This window comes from Leuciscus leuciscus (genome assembly GCF_965113295.1).
Source record: "Leuciscus leuciscus genome assembly, chromosome: 1".
Taxonomy (NCBI): domain Eukaryota; kingdom Metazoa; phylum Chordata; class Actinopteri; order Cypriniformes; family Leuciscidae; genus Leuciscus; species Leuciscus leuciscus.
Window position 1 is genome coordinate 55,558,815 of NC_138725.1, and position 16,537 is coordinate 55,575,351.

Consider the following 16,537-nt stretch of genomic DNA (forward strand, 5'->3'; position numbering starts at 1 on the left):
CTGCATCCAGTGTAGACAGCATCAAAGATTATAATGGCAGTTATTTCACAAACTTGTCCATGTCAAATTAATATTTTGTGTTCAATTATTCACCAAGTAGCCACATAATCAGCAGAATAATTTCTCAGCAGGGATGGGCGATATGGACTTAAAGATATATCACAATATTATCTGGCATTTATTGCGATAACAATATCAATGACGATATAAATATAGTACCATATTCACCACTGTTTTTGGCTACAAGTGATAGCTGCATGCATTCATGAGAGCCTCAGAAACACAAACACTGATCTTAAGTAAAATATACCCATCATCAAATAGGCTCCTATAAAATACCAATTACATAAAAGAATTAAAATAAAAAAAACAGTAAAAATCCAAACACCGTCCCTTGCAAAAATGGAAAAGTTGCAGATATACGTTTCTTCTGTAAAAGTGCAGATAATGTTTAAATAGTGCAACTGTACTGAAAAACATCACACAATTATAACTCAAATCAATTACAAGTTTGATAATAATACTACTACGAATTCTAATACTATTAACAATATAAACCGCACTAAGGATTGATGAGCTGCTGGGTTCATGAATATTAATAATGTCTGTGTTTGCGCATTAGTTTCTGCTTGCTCATAAAAGCTGAATAATTCCAAACCCAATTTTTACAGGAAAATACAACAAATAATATAATTTACATGTAGACGTCATGTACACGTCAATTCTGCGTGGTATGTAAAGCCCTATTCGGACGGGATTAACTTTACAAGGGTCGATGGAGTAATGTAATTTTACCACAGGACGTCTGTAATATTAATGGCCAATTCGCACGGGATAAGATATCTCAGTAAAACTAGCAGAAGTGGAGGAGTAACTCGATTTGCGCATCGCCGTCCCCCTCCTGTCGTCATGTGTGTATTACGTTGCTTCCTGATATCACGTGCGCAAACACACATAATAGGCACTTATCTAATGCCAAAAGATGTTTCGTGCCTCTAACAAGTTCTTTCGATCTTCTTTCTGATCTGAATGTTATGTGGAAAACACTTGAGTTCCCTTTCAGTCGAGATCGTCAGACGTAGTTGACGTCGACTGAATGGGATCACGCTAGGGAGCCTATCTTCTTCGAGCATGCTTGAATGAGCCAATGCACGCAATGGCGACGTGAATTTGCATCACGCGCTCCGCCTCGCGAGATGGGTATAAATACAGAAGCGGATGCATACACCATCTGTCTTTCGCTTCGGAGCCAATCATTCTCTATGACGAAATCTATGAAGAGTGTTGTTTTCTACAATGAGCAAGTGTGTCGGTGCTTCTTCAGGAAGTCTCTCCCTGGCTGGTGTTTCTACAGCGCGAGCAGCGGTGGTCGCGAGCTCTTTGAGCGACGGCTGGTTGAGGGCGAGAAGAGTGATTGCTTCACTGGTACAGGCTGCACCATCCCTGTCAGTGTTGCAGCGATCATTCCCCTGGGTGCTCCGGCACTGGTGAGAGGTTTCTCACTTCCTGAAAGAGCAACACGGGTGCGTTTGCGTCTTTTTCAAGATGTCATTACGCCCGTGCATTTCTGGATGTGGTCGTTCCCTGTCCCCTTCTGACGGTCAAGATTGCTGCGTCACGTGTTTGGGTGTTCAGCACGCTTAGGCAGCTTTTGTGGACGGTTCATGCTCCCATTGCGGTATTTCGGATCGAGACTCGCCTTTGTCCGCGAAGGTGCAGTCCCCATTACCACGCCCCACCCTAGGGTGCCGTGTGGGATGGGTGATCGGAGATCAGTGATGGAGTTTCCGCCCGGTAACCATTCCCTGTGGGCTCCTCACTCCTCCATCACACCGATACCAGTGGAGCCCCCTGCTGAGAGTACTAGTCTCTCTGTAATGGCACAGCGACACGTTCCGGGTGAGAATCACCCCAGCCTGCCGCAAAACTCTCAGCCTGTGGTTAGACCCTTCGTTTCTCTAGAACAGGTGTCCAGACATGCTGTGGTCTCCACTGATGCCTCCAACACCGGCTGGGGGGCCACGTTCGACGGGCATGCAGAAGCGGGGATCTGGACGGGCCCCCAACTGCATTGGCACATCAACTGCCTCGAGTTGTTTGCAGTGCACCTTGCCTTGAGACGCCTCAAAACATCGCTGCTTGGCAAGCATGTACCGGTCTGTACGGACAACACTGCCTACGCTCCCATCGCATGTCGCAACTTGCCCGTCACCTCCTCCTATGGAGTCAGAAGCATCTGAGGTCGCTTTCTGCCACTCATATTTCCGGCCTGCTCAATCGTGCCACCGATGCGCTCTCACGACAGCTTGTGGTCAGAGGAGAGTGGAGACTCCCTCCCCAGACGGTCCAGCTGATCTGGGACCACTTCGGGGCCACACAGATAGATCTGTTTGCCTCTCCGGACTCATTCCATTGCCAGTTGTTTTATTTGGATTTCAATGGCGTTATCTCTTCACACACGGAAGAGAGCGCCGCACAAATTCTGAACAAGGGAGCGATTCAGGTGGTGGCCCCCAGTCTGATAAATCAGGGATTTTATTCTTGTTATTTCCTGGTCCCAAAGAAGGACGGCTCTCTCCGCCCTATCTTGGACCTCCGTGTGTTGAACAAACATTTGAGGAAATACATTTTCAGAATGTTAACTCATGGCTCGCTCGCCCGCGCCATTAAAATGGAATGGCTGGTTCACATCGGTCGATCTGAAAGATGCTTTCTTCCACATAAGCATTTATCCACCACACAGGAAGTTTCTTCATTTCGCCTACCAAGGCACATGTTACGAATTCACAGTCCTACCGTTCAGTCTCTCGTTAAGCCCTCGGACCTTCTGTCTGTGTGCGGAGGCGGGCTTAGCACCCATGTGAATGTCAGGTTTGAGGATTTGACATATATAGACGGTTGGCTCATTATAGCCGAATCGAAGGAGAAAGTGCTGCAGGACACCTGCCGTGTGCTCACACACATCACATCTCTCGGGTTCAGGGTGAATGTGAACAAGAGCAATTTTACACACAGTCAGACTGTGATTTTCCTGGGCTTGGAGTTGAACTCAGTCTCTATGCGAGCGCGTCTCTCTCAAGAACGCGGCCTCTCTCTAATGAACTGTCTGTGGCAGTTCAGAGAGGGGGCGAAAGTACAATATCGTTCATGCCGCAGGCTGCAGGGTCTTATGGCTTCATCTATCCAGGTTTTGCCGCTGGGATTCCTGAGAATGAGAGCGTTCATGAAATGGGTTTTGTCAATACAGTTCACCCTGATACGCGATCTTTGCCGCTCTGTAACAGTGACGCGCGCCTGCTCTGCAGTTTTGCGCCACTGGAAGAGCGCGGACTTTTATGCACAGGGAACCCCTTTGGGGACGACTATGATGCGAAAAGTTGTGACGACAGATGCGTCTTTAACAGGCTGGGGTGCCAGCCAGGAGGGCAGAACGGTGAAGGGTTTGTGGTCGAGCAGACTACGTTCAGCTCACATAAATTATTTAGAGCTTATGACCATATGGAAAGCTCTGAATAATTTTCTGCCTCGCCTGCAGGGACATCATGTGCTTGTACGCTGCGACAATACCACGGCAGTGGCTTACATCAACCGTCAGGGCGACGTGCGCTCGTCGAAACACTCTAGCTTACAAGTTTTTTCCTGTCGTTATGCGCAACTCATGTTCCAGGCATTCTGAACAGAGGCACGGACCTTCTGTCGAGGGGGAACCCAATTTATGGAGATTAGCGCCTCCACCCTCAGATAGTGGGTATGATATGGATGAGATTCTGACAGGCAACTGTAGAGCTACTTACCTTGCGCGAAAACTACCATTGTCCTATGTACTTCTCGCTAAAGGACGTGGACGTGCCCCTCGGGGTGGATGCACTGGCCCAGCCATGGCCCAAAGTGCTGCTGTATGCTTTTCCTCCCCTGTACCTGATAATTACCACACTGGTCAGGGTGAGAGAGCAGGGCCTGTCTCTCATTCTGATAGCAGCCAGGTGGCCCAAAGCACCGTGGCTGGTGGAGATAATTCCTCTGTTATATGCCCAGCCGTGGCACCTCCTTCTCTGTACAGACCTACTGTCCCAAGTGAACGGGGAGATTTATCACCCTCTTGCCAGACTTGGTGCAATTGGATGCTTCTGCAGAGGTCAGGTACGGATGCCCTTCCCATAGGTGGATCTCTCCACTCGATGTTTCAAGTGAACGCAACTAAATGCTTTTTTAAGCGTCTCCATACTTGAAAAACCGCGGGAAACTACTTTTAAACAGGAAATGATGAAATATTTATGTATATATTTACAGCGGGTCTATTCGCATGGGATTAGTATTACCTGAGGTAATTTTTCCGGACCTTTTTACTTAAGGTAAAAGTCGCCTAATCTTTACTGACATTGTCCGTAATGATTACTGAGATGGCACATTTGGACGGGACTAAAATCACAGAGAAGCTCTGGTAATTATTACTTTACCCCACCTCTCCATGTTAAACTAGTCCTGTCCGAATAGGGCTTAAGACTCTCTCACTCTCTCTTCAAGTGTGTGAGAAACACAGCTCTCAGCAAAGTGACAGGGAGTCGTGTGCCTCACACTAGTATTTACTAGGGCTGTCACTTTACGTTCGAAAATCGATTGCACATTCGATCGGACCAACCAACACAAGTTTTGAAAACGGAAATAGGGAATCGATTTTAACGGCCTTCTCTCGGAGCGCGTCCAGCTCGTCACGATACACGATACGCACAGCAACTGCAGGCTCTGACAAACACACATAACAGCAAATTATACTTCTGCATAATGTGTCTCTTTTTACAAAAAACACGTGAATTCTGCCGGTTTTCAGACAGTCTCATGCATACAGATACAGATTCGGACTACGGGCTACAATCACCTACGTAGGCGAAATTTGTTTGACATTTCAAATAGTAAACACAGCCATGTTGAAGCCTGCAGTAATGTTTTTCATTGATGTTATGGCAGTCCACTCTGTTTATTGTTTTTCGAGAATGTTGCACTCCTGTTTGTCATTGTGCACAAAACTTCATGCCAATAAATCATCAGTAATATTGCTGATTTGTGCGCGTCTCAAGCACCCTCTTTACGTTCGTCCTAATGCCTGTTAGTTGTCCGTGGATTTGCCTATATTTGGCGTTGAAAATGGAAACGTCTTTAGACCACGCTTCCACATCGCTTCCACACCGCGTCTGAGGGGGATCCCTTGTCCAGCTGTTGGCCTAAGTCGTCCAAAATCTCCGCCTGGTAAGCGGAGAGAAGGGAGGAGACATTCAGGGCCCTGATCTATTTTACAGTCGATTCAATGAACACTTATGTCTCAAATCTAACATGATTTTTTCACAAAAGTGACAGCCCTAGTATTTACTGTGCGTCAAATACACTGTGCATTCATTGAGATTAACTGATATAGTGCGCCTTACTTATCACTTGGAGAGCAAAACTCTCGAGTGCTCAGTCAGTGTTAGACGAGATGTGCGGGTAAAAATATATTTGTGTGTACCGGTTCCAGATTGTAGAGGTAGTTACTCGTTTAGCGATAAATTTCGCCTCGGCTTCACGTCCGCCTTCCGCCATTCATGTGAGCTGCAAATGGGTCCTGACTCCTGTCATCAACTAGGCTTTATCGTTACTATCGTGGTAAGACTAATTCTTATCGAAAGGAGAAATAATATATCGCCCATCCCTATTTCTCAGTGGGGTCTTGTATCACCCTGATGGCGTTTCTTCAAGGGTTAGTTCACCCTGAAATGAAAATGATCCCATAATTTACTCACCTTCAAGACATTCTAGGTATATATGACTTTCTGTCACTTTTCTTTCAGCCAAACACAATCGGTATTATATTTAAAAAAAAATCCTAGCTCTTCCCAGCTTTATAATGGGAGTGAATAGTAACTGAGATTTTGAAGCCCCAAAAAAAGCACATCCATCATAAAAGTAATCCATCAACTCCAGGGGGTTAATAAAGGCCTTCTGAAGCTAAGCGATCAAGCAAATAAATATCCATATTTATAACTTTATAAACTAGAATCCACACTTTTTTCCAATACCCCCCTTCATGTATTTACAGTAAACAATCATTTTGGGGGGGGGGGGAATTTCTGTAATATAATAAATGTTTTTCTTTTCTAATCATGTTTCAAAGTTTGTTGTTCCTATTAACCAGACTGACTTACAACAGGTGAAATTATGCCAATAGCTCCATGTATGCACAGTCCACAATTTGTTTTTATAAAAACATTAGGGCTACTGTAATTCTTTTTTTTAAAAGCTTATAGGTTCCTAGTGACCAGACTGACTTATTACAGGTTCAATTGTGGCAATACCTTCCTGTAATTCTACAATTCACCAAATGGTTTTAATTTTTTTTTATCAAATTATATTATAATAAATTATACATTTTAACCACTTGGTGGAATTGCCAGACTGCAGGGATCATGCGCTGTGGTAGTGCGTCAAAGCATTCTCGAGTATAAATATGCAGCTATAATGCACGTAGGTGATTTTGAATTAATAAATGTAGATATACAATGGTTAACTGCATACTGTTAAAACTAATCGTGGTGTTGATATATTTTTAGACTGCTGCCTCTATAAATATGCAGCTATAATTCATGTAGGTGATTTTGAAGTAATATTTTATGTCGATAATATTAATCAATTATTTTTGTATTTTTATATAATTTTTTTGCTCCCAGAGTTCACTTATACTTTATGGCATTTTTTTGGTCAGCCAGATGACACATCACATCACTAGATGACATAAATTACAGGAATTAAATGACTGGAATGGGTTTATTTATGCCTATATACAGAATTTGATGAGGCAGTGGAGATTAATGCATAAATAAATAAATTAAAGTCTGATTGCAGTTTTATCATGGTGAATTATGTTTCCAGCCGATCTGAAGAGATACAGCTGAAAAGATTCATAACCCCAAGATTTTACCAGCCCTGACATTATTACTAATAATGAAGTCGTCTCTTCACTTCATCCTGAAAGCCACAGACTACAAAGTTACTTACAAAGATCTTCTATACAACAGCTAGCAACATAAATGCTATTTACCAAGTTGGTGAAGTCATCTGACATTTAAAAATCAGCCAGCCATGGAGATGGTGCAGACAGCAAGGCCTTTAAGGCATTCATGAGGGACAAGCTAATTATTTTCCATCACAAAGCGATAGCTGAGTTTGAATGCGGCTCGTTTAGTCCAGCAAATTAGCGAGCGAGCAAGTGCTCGCAATTCAAATCCGCCAATATTTTAATGTGGCTATCACCAGTCAGCTAGGTAGCAGATGCTTTGTTTGCACGGGAAGCTAGGTACATTTTAAACTGAACTAATTAATGCTTGCCAATTTATCTCGAAGTGAGAGAACACATTTCTCTTTTTGGGGTTTATTTTAAATTCTGCCACTCTCTCACAGAGCCGTAGATAATGCTTTTTGCTTTTTATAACTGAACGAATGAAAACACCTCTCCACTACATCCATCCAAACATAGCACCAACTCCACACCAATAATGTCAGAGACAATAGAGCCCATTTCCTCTGAACTCAACATTACTTCTATTTGGCAAGTTAAGCCCTCTTTTAAAGTGGAGTCAGTGGAAGGGATTGAGGGTTAGACTGCAGTGGGAGAGTCAGCAGCGCTGGAATTATTGCCCTGTCAGATCACATCAGCAACAGATCCGTGGGGGTGGGGTGCCGACCAGTACTGCTTCACTCGGCCTCATCCTAATTCAGACTATTGCAGACTCATTCACCCGTTCATTCTCTCACTCAATAACGTTCATTTTATCTTTCACTTTTTCCCCTCTCATTCACTTCCTCTTGCTTTGTATCCTCTCATTAGCTCTCTCCCTCTCACACCGTCCATTAGACCCTTGTACACGATACATTGAAATTGGCTGTCTTTGGCATTGATGCATTATGGGTCTCAGCCACTTGCAATCAATATTATGTAAAGTCATGCTATACTGCAACAATCTCCAGAATTGGTTCTAACAATTTGAACAGAGGTTGCAAAAAGGAATTACAACTTGAATTTTGAATGTACACATATAGATGTAGAATTAAATTGAACTGAAACATATATCAAAAGTTTGGGGTCAGAGAATTATTATTATTATTATTATTATTATTTGACAAAAATGAATCAAGGATGCATTCAGTTGTCTGTAAAGACATTTATAATTTTACAAATGTTTTCTATTTCAAATAAATGCTATTCCTTTCACAGAATCCTGAAAAATGTTTTCAACATTGATAATAATAATAAATGTTTCTTGAGCGGCAAATCAGCATACACTGTAAAAAAAAAATTACATCCCCAAGTCAACAATTTCTAGTGACTGATAACATCTACATTTTTCAATTAGTCTGACATATTATTTCTCATTGAGCCAATGTTGACTATTGCAACAAGAATTGCACTTGGGCCAATTAAAAAATTTAGATGTGACCAGTCACTAGAAAATTTTGACTTGGAGAGGTTAGACATTTTTTACAGTGTATTAGACTGATATCTAAAGGGTCATGTGACACTGAAGACTGGAGTAATGATGCTGAAAATTCAGCTTTGTCATCACATAAATAAATTACATTTTAAAATATTTAAATAGAAAAAAGTTATTTTGAATTGTAATCATATTTCACAATATTACTGTTTTTATTGTAATTTCATCCTTGGTGAGCATAACAGACTTTCAAAAACATTCAAAGAAAATCTTATTGACACAAACTTTCTGTATTTTATACTGAATATATACTCCAGTTCAAATTCCAATCAGCTTCCTGTGGTGTGTTACCCACTCTATCCATTTTCCAACCCCTGAATTGAAAAACAGCCGATTCTTAAAGTCTGAATTACGCCCAACCAAGTGAGTATAGACAGTAGTGTGTTTGTTTCACTTCCTAAACAACCAATACGATAGCATTAGCTTCAGTGCTGACCTCACTATTTTGTTCCAGTACCAACAGCAATATCACAGCACTTCTTTAACAGACCCATTTTCCACATTTGTTTTTTTTTTGGTTTGTTCACAAGACAGCAAGGTAACGCGTTCTCCATAGCATTCATTCCCTGTGCGGATAGAAGGTACACAAAATTGAATTCACATATGCTCTGTCTCCTGCTAGCATTTCTCTCATACTTAGGCCTACTACTGTTCTCACATTATAAGCTCTAAATGGCTCAGGGCACACAGGGAACACACCACGCTATCAACATCAACATTATACCATGGAGCAGTGTCTTATTGTGTGTCTATGTGTCACGGTATACCATACTACTATACATAATGTGGGCTATTGAAAGTGCTAAATTATGCTGTAGAGAGATGGAGAGAAGTTCATAATCAAATATAGCAGTTCTACATTGATAATATTTGGAAGCAATTCTGCATAGCCAAAAATCAAAACACATGTCGAAGATCAAGAAGTTGCTGAACAGCATTATGTCTGGTGAAGGGGGTTTGATTAGACCTATAATGACCTATATTTATCCTTTCTGCCTCTTTAAGCTTTGATAGCTGACTTCTGTTTCTGACACAGGGTTTTTTGTTTTGTTTTTTAAAATAATATTATGTAAATCCTTAAGTCAAACTGAAAGTTGACTAATAGACCTGGATAATGCAAATGTAGCATGGCTTTGTCCAGCATGTATATGCTCTGACTACAACTGGACTACAACACAAATTAAAGCTGTGGTCAAATTTATCAATGTTCAGCTGATTTTCACTAAATGTAGTCAATTCAATAGCAATCCGCGCTATTTGGAATTAGCTTGAGGGTGAAGGATTCCCTCAGTCATGCAGATTTCACATCAGGTTCAGTTGGTTATGCGAATTTGCCGCGTGGACCAACAGAAAACTGTTTGGTTTGAATAAGAACTCTGTGTGAGTTGTGCTTCATATATCGCTACACTATTGACAATAGACAGTGGACCTTTTTTGCATGTGAATTTTTGCTTGACTGCACTTTAATTCCTGTCTCCCAGATCACATGTGTTATAGTTCATGGTTGTGCATTTACATTTGTAACAAGTTTTCCCTCCATGTGAATTCTATATACCCCATAATGAGTAATTCCTGTCTTATTTAATTTTTTTATCCCTGATGAGAAGTAAATCATCTCTCTTGTCTCTGTGCAGAGATGTCAGGGATGCCACAAGTGTGTTGATCTGTTCATCATCACTGTGCTGTGCTGATGGGTAAGAGCTCTTGGCTAGGATCTGTAATTAAACACAGAGTGTCGTGTGATAAACACAAGCTCTTTGCTGTATCTGAAGATCTGAGGTTGCAATTATGGAGTTTAAAGCGAATCGAAGCATGCTTGTATTAGCAGCAGGGTTTTCCATTGGTTATCAGCAGCAGGTGTTGTATGTGCAGCAGATAAGAGGTCAGGGAGCAATTTATTCATATGGCGACTGACGGGAGTATTTACCAAATACACTAACTGCTGAAGTTCCTGTGGATTGTTTCTATAATAGGTTGTGTTGCGATTTATTGGCCATTTGTTAGCAGGTACTTTTTATCTAAAGTGACTTTAGATAACAATCCTTCCAAAGGAATCTAAGGTTACGTAGCTTACGTCTAGGGTTACTAGACCTCCTAGACACATGGTTTCACTTTAACAAGCTGTAAGGCACCTAATCAAGACTCCAATCCTGGTCATGATAATGAGGAACTGATTGTAGTGGAGGTAATGATGGAAGGGTGTGATCGAGCGTTAGGGTCAATGGCATACAAGAGGGTCAATGATAAAGACAAGGAAAAATCTTTTAAAATTTTGATTAAATCACATGCAAATTCTTAGAAATATATTCATGTTATTTTCCTTAATATATACCATATTTAAGAAAGGTTTTATATGACTCTAAAAATGCAATATAGGCTAACAAAGTAAAAACTAATAACATATTTTTCAAACTTTGAATATGTGTGAGTGTACACATCTTAACATCTGAATACATATTTTCTAAGCATTTTTTTAAGATAAAAAAGTATGTGTATGTTTATACTTTTTACTTTGTTACATTACATTTACATTATATCTGCAGGGGCCCTCTCTATATTATCTTCTGTTTATGGTTTTTCCTGCCTTTTTCTGCATGTTGGTTACACTACATGACTCAACAGAGTGGTTTCAAATATCAACAAGCAGTTAATAGTTATGCAGTTATATATATATATATATAGCCTATATATTTTATCACACTGATATTTTACCTCCTTAAAAATAGTTTTTCATACATGAAAAAATAAAATAATAAGAAAAATGCTATTCATAGAAGAGGATGTGCTCAAGTCATTGTATCTATGAATTCCATTTTAATCAATTATTAGACAGGCCAAGAAAATGGGTGCCATTGTCCCATTATGTAGTGAATAGAGCCATTTCTGGAGCAACCTTGGTGAAGAGCTTTCATAGCTTGAAATTCCACTGACCTATAAGTAATTCCCTTTTGCCTCTGAATTTGCCTTTGAGAATAAAACCCAGTTCTGAATGCCAGGGTCAGCTGAGCTCGCAGGCCCGGTCACCTCTCTATGACAGCCTCCCCCGGGAGCACTTTGACACAATTACTTTCCAAATGAACAAACTCTTTACACAGACGTTCAAGCGGGCATCTCTTAAGGGACACAATCTGAATAAAACAAGGTGGAACCTAAAAGAGACTTGGAGGAGATCGACGACACATGAGTCCCCTCTGTGACTGAGGTGCGCAATGTTGAGGTCAGGTAGAATATGTGTTTCGTCCTCTATTTATCATCAGATCACCAAGCTATTTCTCAGTTTTAACAAAACCTGGGAGCAGCTGGCGTTCATCTTACAGGTCTGCTACATTCAAGACAGCACATAGTTGCCCAGATTCCATTTTTTGCATCTCTTAATGTGTTCATTTCTAATCCTGGTCCATCTCAATAAGCAAAGGGCAGACTGGCCTGTGTCAGTGCCTGCATGTGCAGCAATTCCCTTCTGCCCTGTTTTTCACTATTTTAAATCACAGCTGACTGGACCAGGTGGGAAGGATGACAGAGAGGGGGAAAAAAATTCACCATTACCGTCTGTGCATTTCAGAGGGCAAACAATCCCCCACTGAATCCCCAAGGAAATAAAGGTGGTCTACTCCTAAAACATTGTGAAAATAGTATTTATTTTTTCCTCTTCCACTCTAATATGACCTTTTTACATTTAAATGCAATCAGAACTGAGCAAAGATAACAGAGATGACACTTGATGTGAACACCTGCTTTAGTTTTGACTGTCTTTGCAGTAAAACTGGGCATATGAATTTTCTTTTTAACATTGAATAACAATGAAGCCTGTATATCCTAATTTCACTGTACTTATATTAAAAGGATAGTCAAAATAAATATTGACATAATGTTTTCTCTCCCATGTGAATTCATTTATTTAATGAAACAGAATAGGTGAATTTTTGATGATTGTCTTGACTGGACTTTTTCATATAATGAAACTAAATAAAGACTGGGGGAAAATGTAAAAATAAAAGTACAATAATTTGTACACTATTCTGAGTCATTTGAAAACTGTGAATTTTCATTTCGTGCTGACTTAATTTGTATGTCTGTTCTTCACACAAAGCCACACATATGACTTCAGAAGTCTATAGGGCATGATTCAGGTAGGCCATTTTAATAATAATAATAATAATAATAATAAATTAAAGCTGCAAGCAGCATTTATCGGGGTTCAAGCAGTTAAGGCCTTTAAGGCCTTTAAGCACACAAGCATCAAAAGACATTAAGTTTTATTTAGCAAGCATTTAACAACTGCCATCATAGATGAAAAAGTCCATTTACAGCCAATACAGGCAGTTTACCATAGGAAATATATGGTTTTAAATCGTTTTTACAGTTATAGCACCTTTTTGCCTGAGTCTTCTTATAGTCTTGCCTGATCTCCACCACTTTTATTAGTAGTACTCAAAGTGTGCCCATATATATATGTGTCAGATTTGTTGTAAATATGTAATTTTGATAAGGAGTTTAGACAATTATATTCAGTGGCGTAACGAGCTAACACCGGGCCCTTAAGTAGGATTATCAAGGTGGGCCCCTTGATGACGCAATTGATGACATTGATGTCCGCGAGTAGGCTACCATGAATAGGGCAGGATATGATCATACACAGCATATAAGAGATGAGATGACTAACAAAATCAGGAGTAGCCTACGCTCACCAAAAACAAAACAAAAAAACAACAACAAAAAAAACACGGGTGACAGCGCACCATAACACATTGTTAGGCCTAGGTCCAAATACATAAAAAAGATGCTCTCTTACATTATAGCGGGATTTTCCGGGCTTTCCTTTGTGCAACTGCAAAGTTGTCGATTAGATCAGGATTGTGCGCACAGGCATTCTCAATTGACCCTTCGCAGGGAGTTTGATTGACAGGCGATCTGACTAATCATAATCCGCCATTTTGTCCAACAAAGCAGTCAGGAGAGTTAGTAGATTAACATTGGAGGATTTAAATTTGAAAAACAAAGTGTACTGACGTCTTAGCACTTTAAAACACCATTCCTTTTATGTTCATTCATGTTTATTTTAATGCTATAAATTAACTAGAAGGAAGAGATGATCGGTTCACTAGCAGCTTTAACTGAGCCTCGAGTCTACAGCGATCTGTCAGACACATTAAAGAGTCACAAAACGGTATTCATTGTTTAAATGTCTCTAAAAAATGACTACATTTGAAAGGTGAGACTTTGTTTCATATCAAAAGTACTTGTCTGTCAGCGCGCAGTCTTCTGATCCGCAATGTATTTTTCACTGCGTGAGAACTTGGTGTGGTGTGAGAGTGGCGTCGCTTGTCAGACTACAGTGGGCGGATCTTTGCGAACGGTCATTGACAGTATGGACGGGGATTCGCCAGTCCCAATTCAAAACAAATTTCATCACAATCCATCATTGTTCGTTTCAAACATGTGAGAGCATCAAAATGATTCATGGGTGAAATTGATTGGATAATTTTTTTTTTTGTTTTTTTTTTTGTTCCTATCATAATTTTAACATTTTGGCGTTATTGTTTAGCTATTTACCTATGTTTTCAAATTTCCTTTGTTTTTTTGTTGTTGTCTCGATCGGACTAACGGCTTTGAAGATAACCACAATTTTTTAAAGCTCTAAATGACACTTACAAAAACCATAAGGTGAAAACTGGCATGTTTGGTATTGTTGGACTCGGCAAGGATTCAGGAGTCTTAGGAGGTCATTCCTGTGAAAAAAACACGGGCTTGAAACTTCTAAGGCTCCTTCAAGGCATTGTGCCAATGACATATACTGAGTTTTTTGAGATACACCAATGTTCTCATAGACTATCATGGCACCCTGGACAAAGACACTGCGTGCCCATTTTCAGTAGACTAATGGTTGGGTGCGCTTATAGCTATTTTCATGATTTTTTTCACTGTTATAACGCCACCAAGTGGCCAATTGTCACGATTTTTTTTCATGTCAACTCAGATTGAGCTTATGAACATGTGTCCCAAGTTTAGCGAAAATATCTCTTTCTGCTCACAAGTTATAACCATTTTATAGCACCACCAAGTGGCCAATTGCCGTAATTTTTTTCCACGTGACCTCAGAATGTGCTCATGAACATGTGTCCCAAGTTTTGCGAAAATATCTCTTTCCGTTCACAAGTTATAACCGTTTTATAGTGCCACCTAGTGGCCAATTGTTGCGATTTTTTTCAAGTGATCTCAGATTGAGCTCAGGAAGATGTATGCCAAGTTTAGCAAAAAAATCTCTTTCCGTTCACAATTTATAACCGTTTTAGTAAAAGTGGCCCTGGTGCCATCAAATATTTTGGTTCCCCTTAAGCCTGGTTCACACGGCAGGATAATTAGGCCGATTTTAGCCCCGATTCACCCCTTCCGACAATCTTAAGGATGCTCCGATTATCGTAAAATAATCTGATCAGATATTCCTGCCGTGTGTGGTGTGTTAAGGCTGCTCTCGTCTGCTTGGAAGGACGTCGGGACCGCTCCGATCTCAAATCGGGGATATCCAACATGTTGGATTTATTTGGCCCGATTTCTTCTCGTGTGTGGTGTCCCCCGAGCACGCAGCCTGTGGACTGTGGAGTGTAGCCAATCAGAAAGCGAGGTGACGAGGCGCGAGGAAACACCGGGAAATATAATCAAAACAGCCGGCGGCATGGCGCACCAGAAAGTCCGGTGGACGTCAGAGATCATCGGCTTTTATTTTGATAACGTTTTTTTCCGGTTAAAAACAAACTACAAACTATTGCCACTGCATCCTCTTCGTCCGCCATGATTGTTTACTCTGAAGTCACGTTTGATCTCGAGGTATTTTGCGCGATTTCCCATCTGATCTGGGAATGCTCGGGAGTCAAATCGGTTTGTGTGTGATGTGTTGATTTTGCCGTGTGGCTGCGCACCACACACTGTACGACCAAAACTGTTAGACCCGTGATTTTTTTATCCCCGTGTGTGGGGTCTCTCAGGTTTGGAAAATCGGCCGACAATTTTAAAATCATCCCGTGTGAACCAGGCTTTATCGACCAAGGGTGAGCCAAGGGTGAGCCAAGGATTCCAACGATATAAGACACTTGATCCTGGGACAAACGGTCTAAGAGTTATGAGCAATTTTGAACTTTTGGTTGCTGTAGCGCCACCTATGGGCCATTTGGGGTCATACTCTGATAGGTTGTCCCCAAATTGAGGTCTACCATCTGGCCAGGTTTCACGTCTCTAGGCCTTACGGTTTGGCCTGCACGATGCGTTTTACAAATCCTTACAATTACAATAGGGTTTCAGCATTTCATGCTTGAACCCCTAATAAGAATGAAGGCTTTTTGCCAGTTATAGCGCCACCTATGGTCCGATCTCCATGAAACTCTGCATGCTTCCTCACAATGTTCTGACACATAAGCTCATCAATTTTTGTGAAGTTCTGAGTTTTCCTTAGGGATTTATAGGTTTTTGAGTGTATTTTGCCACGCCCCTTTTCTAAATGACCCTGTTACAGCCACCCAAATGCCAAAGTTCAACTTTTTTTTCGATAATTATTGATTTAGAGAGTCCAGAGAATTGTCCTAGACTGGTTTGGTTACGATCGGGCGAAAAACCAGGGACTAGTTCGCAAAAGTAGGTTTTGCACAAAATTCGATATAGCAGAAAAAATTTTCCCTGCCTACATCCAAATCGGATATAGCCATTTTGTCCGCCTTGAGCCAAGGATTCCAACGATATAAGACACTTGATCCTGGGAAAAAAGGGCAATTTTGAACTTTTGGTTGCTGTAGCGCCACCTATGGGCCAATCGGGGTCATACTCTGATAGGTTGTCCCCAAATTGAGGCCTACTATCTGGCCAGGTTTCAAGTCTCTAGGCCTTACGGTTTGTCCTGCACGATGCGTTTTACAAATCCTTACAATTACAATAGGGTTTCAGCATTTCATGCTTGAACCCCTAAAAATTGTGCTTACCTAGTCCTCATTCATTTCCACTGTATATAAAAGAGGGGCCAAAATTATTTT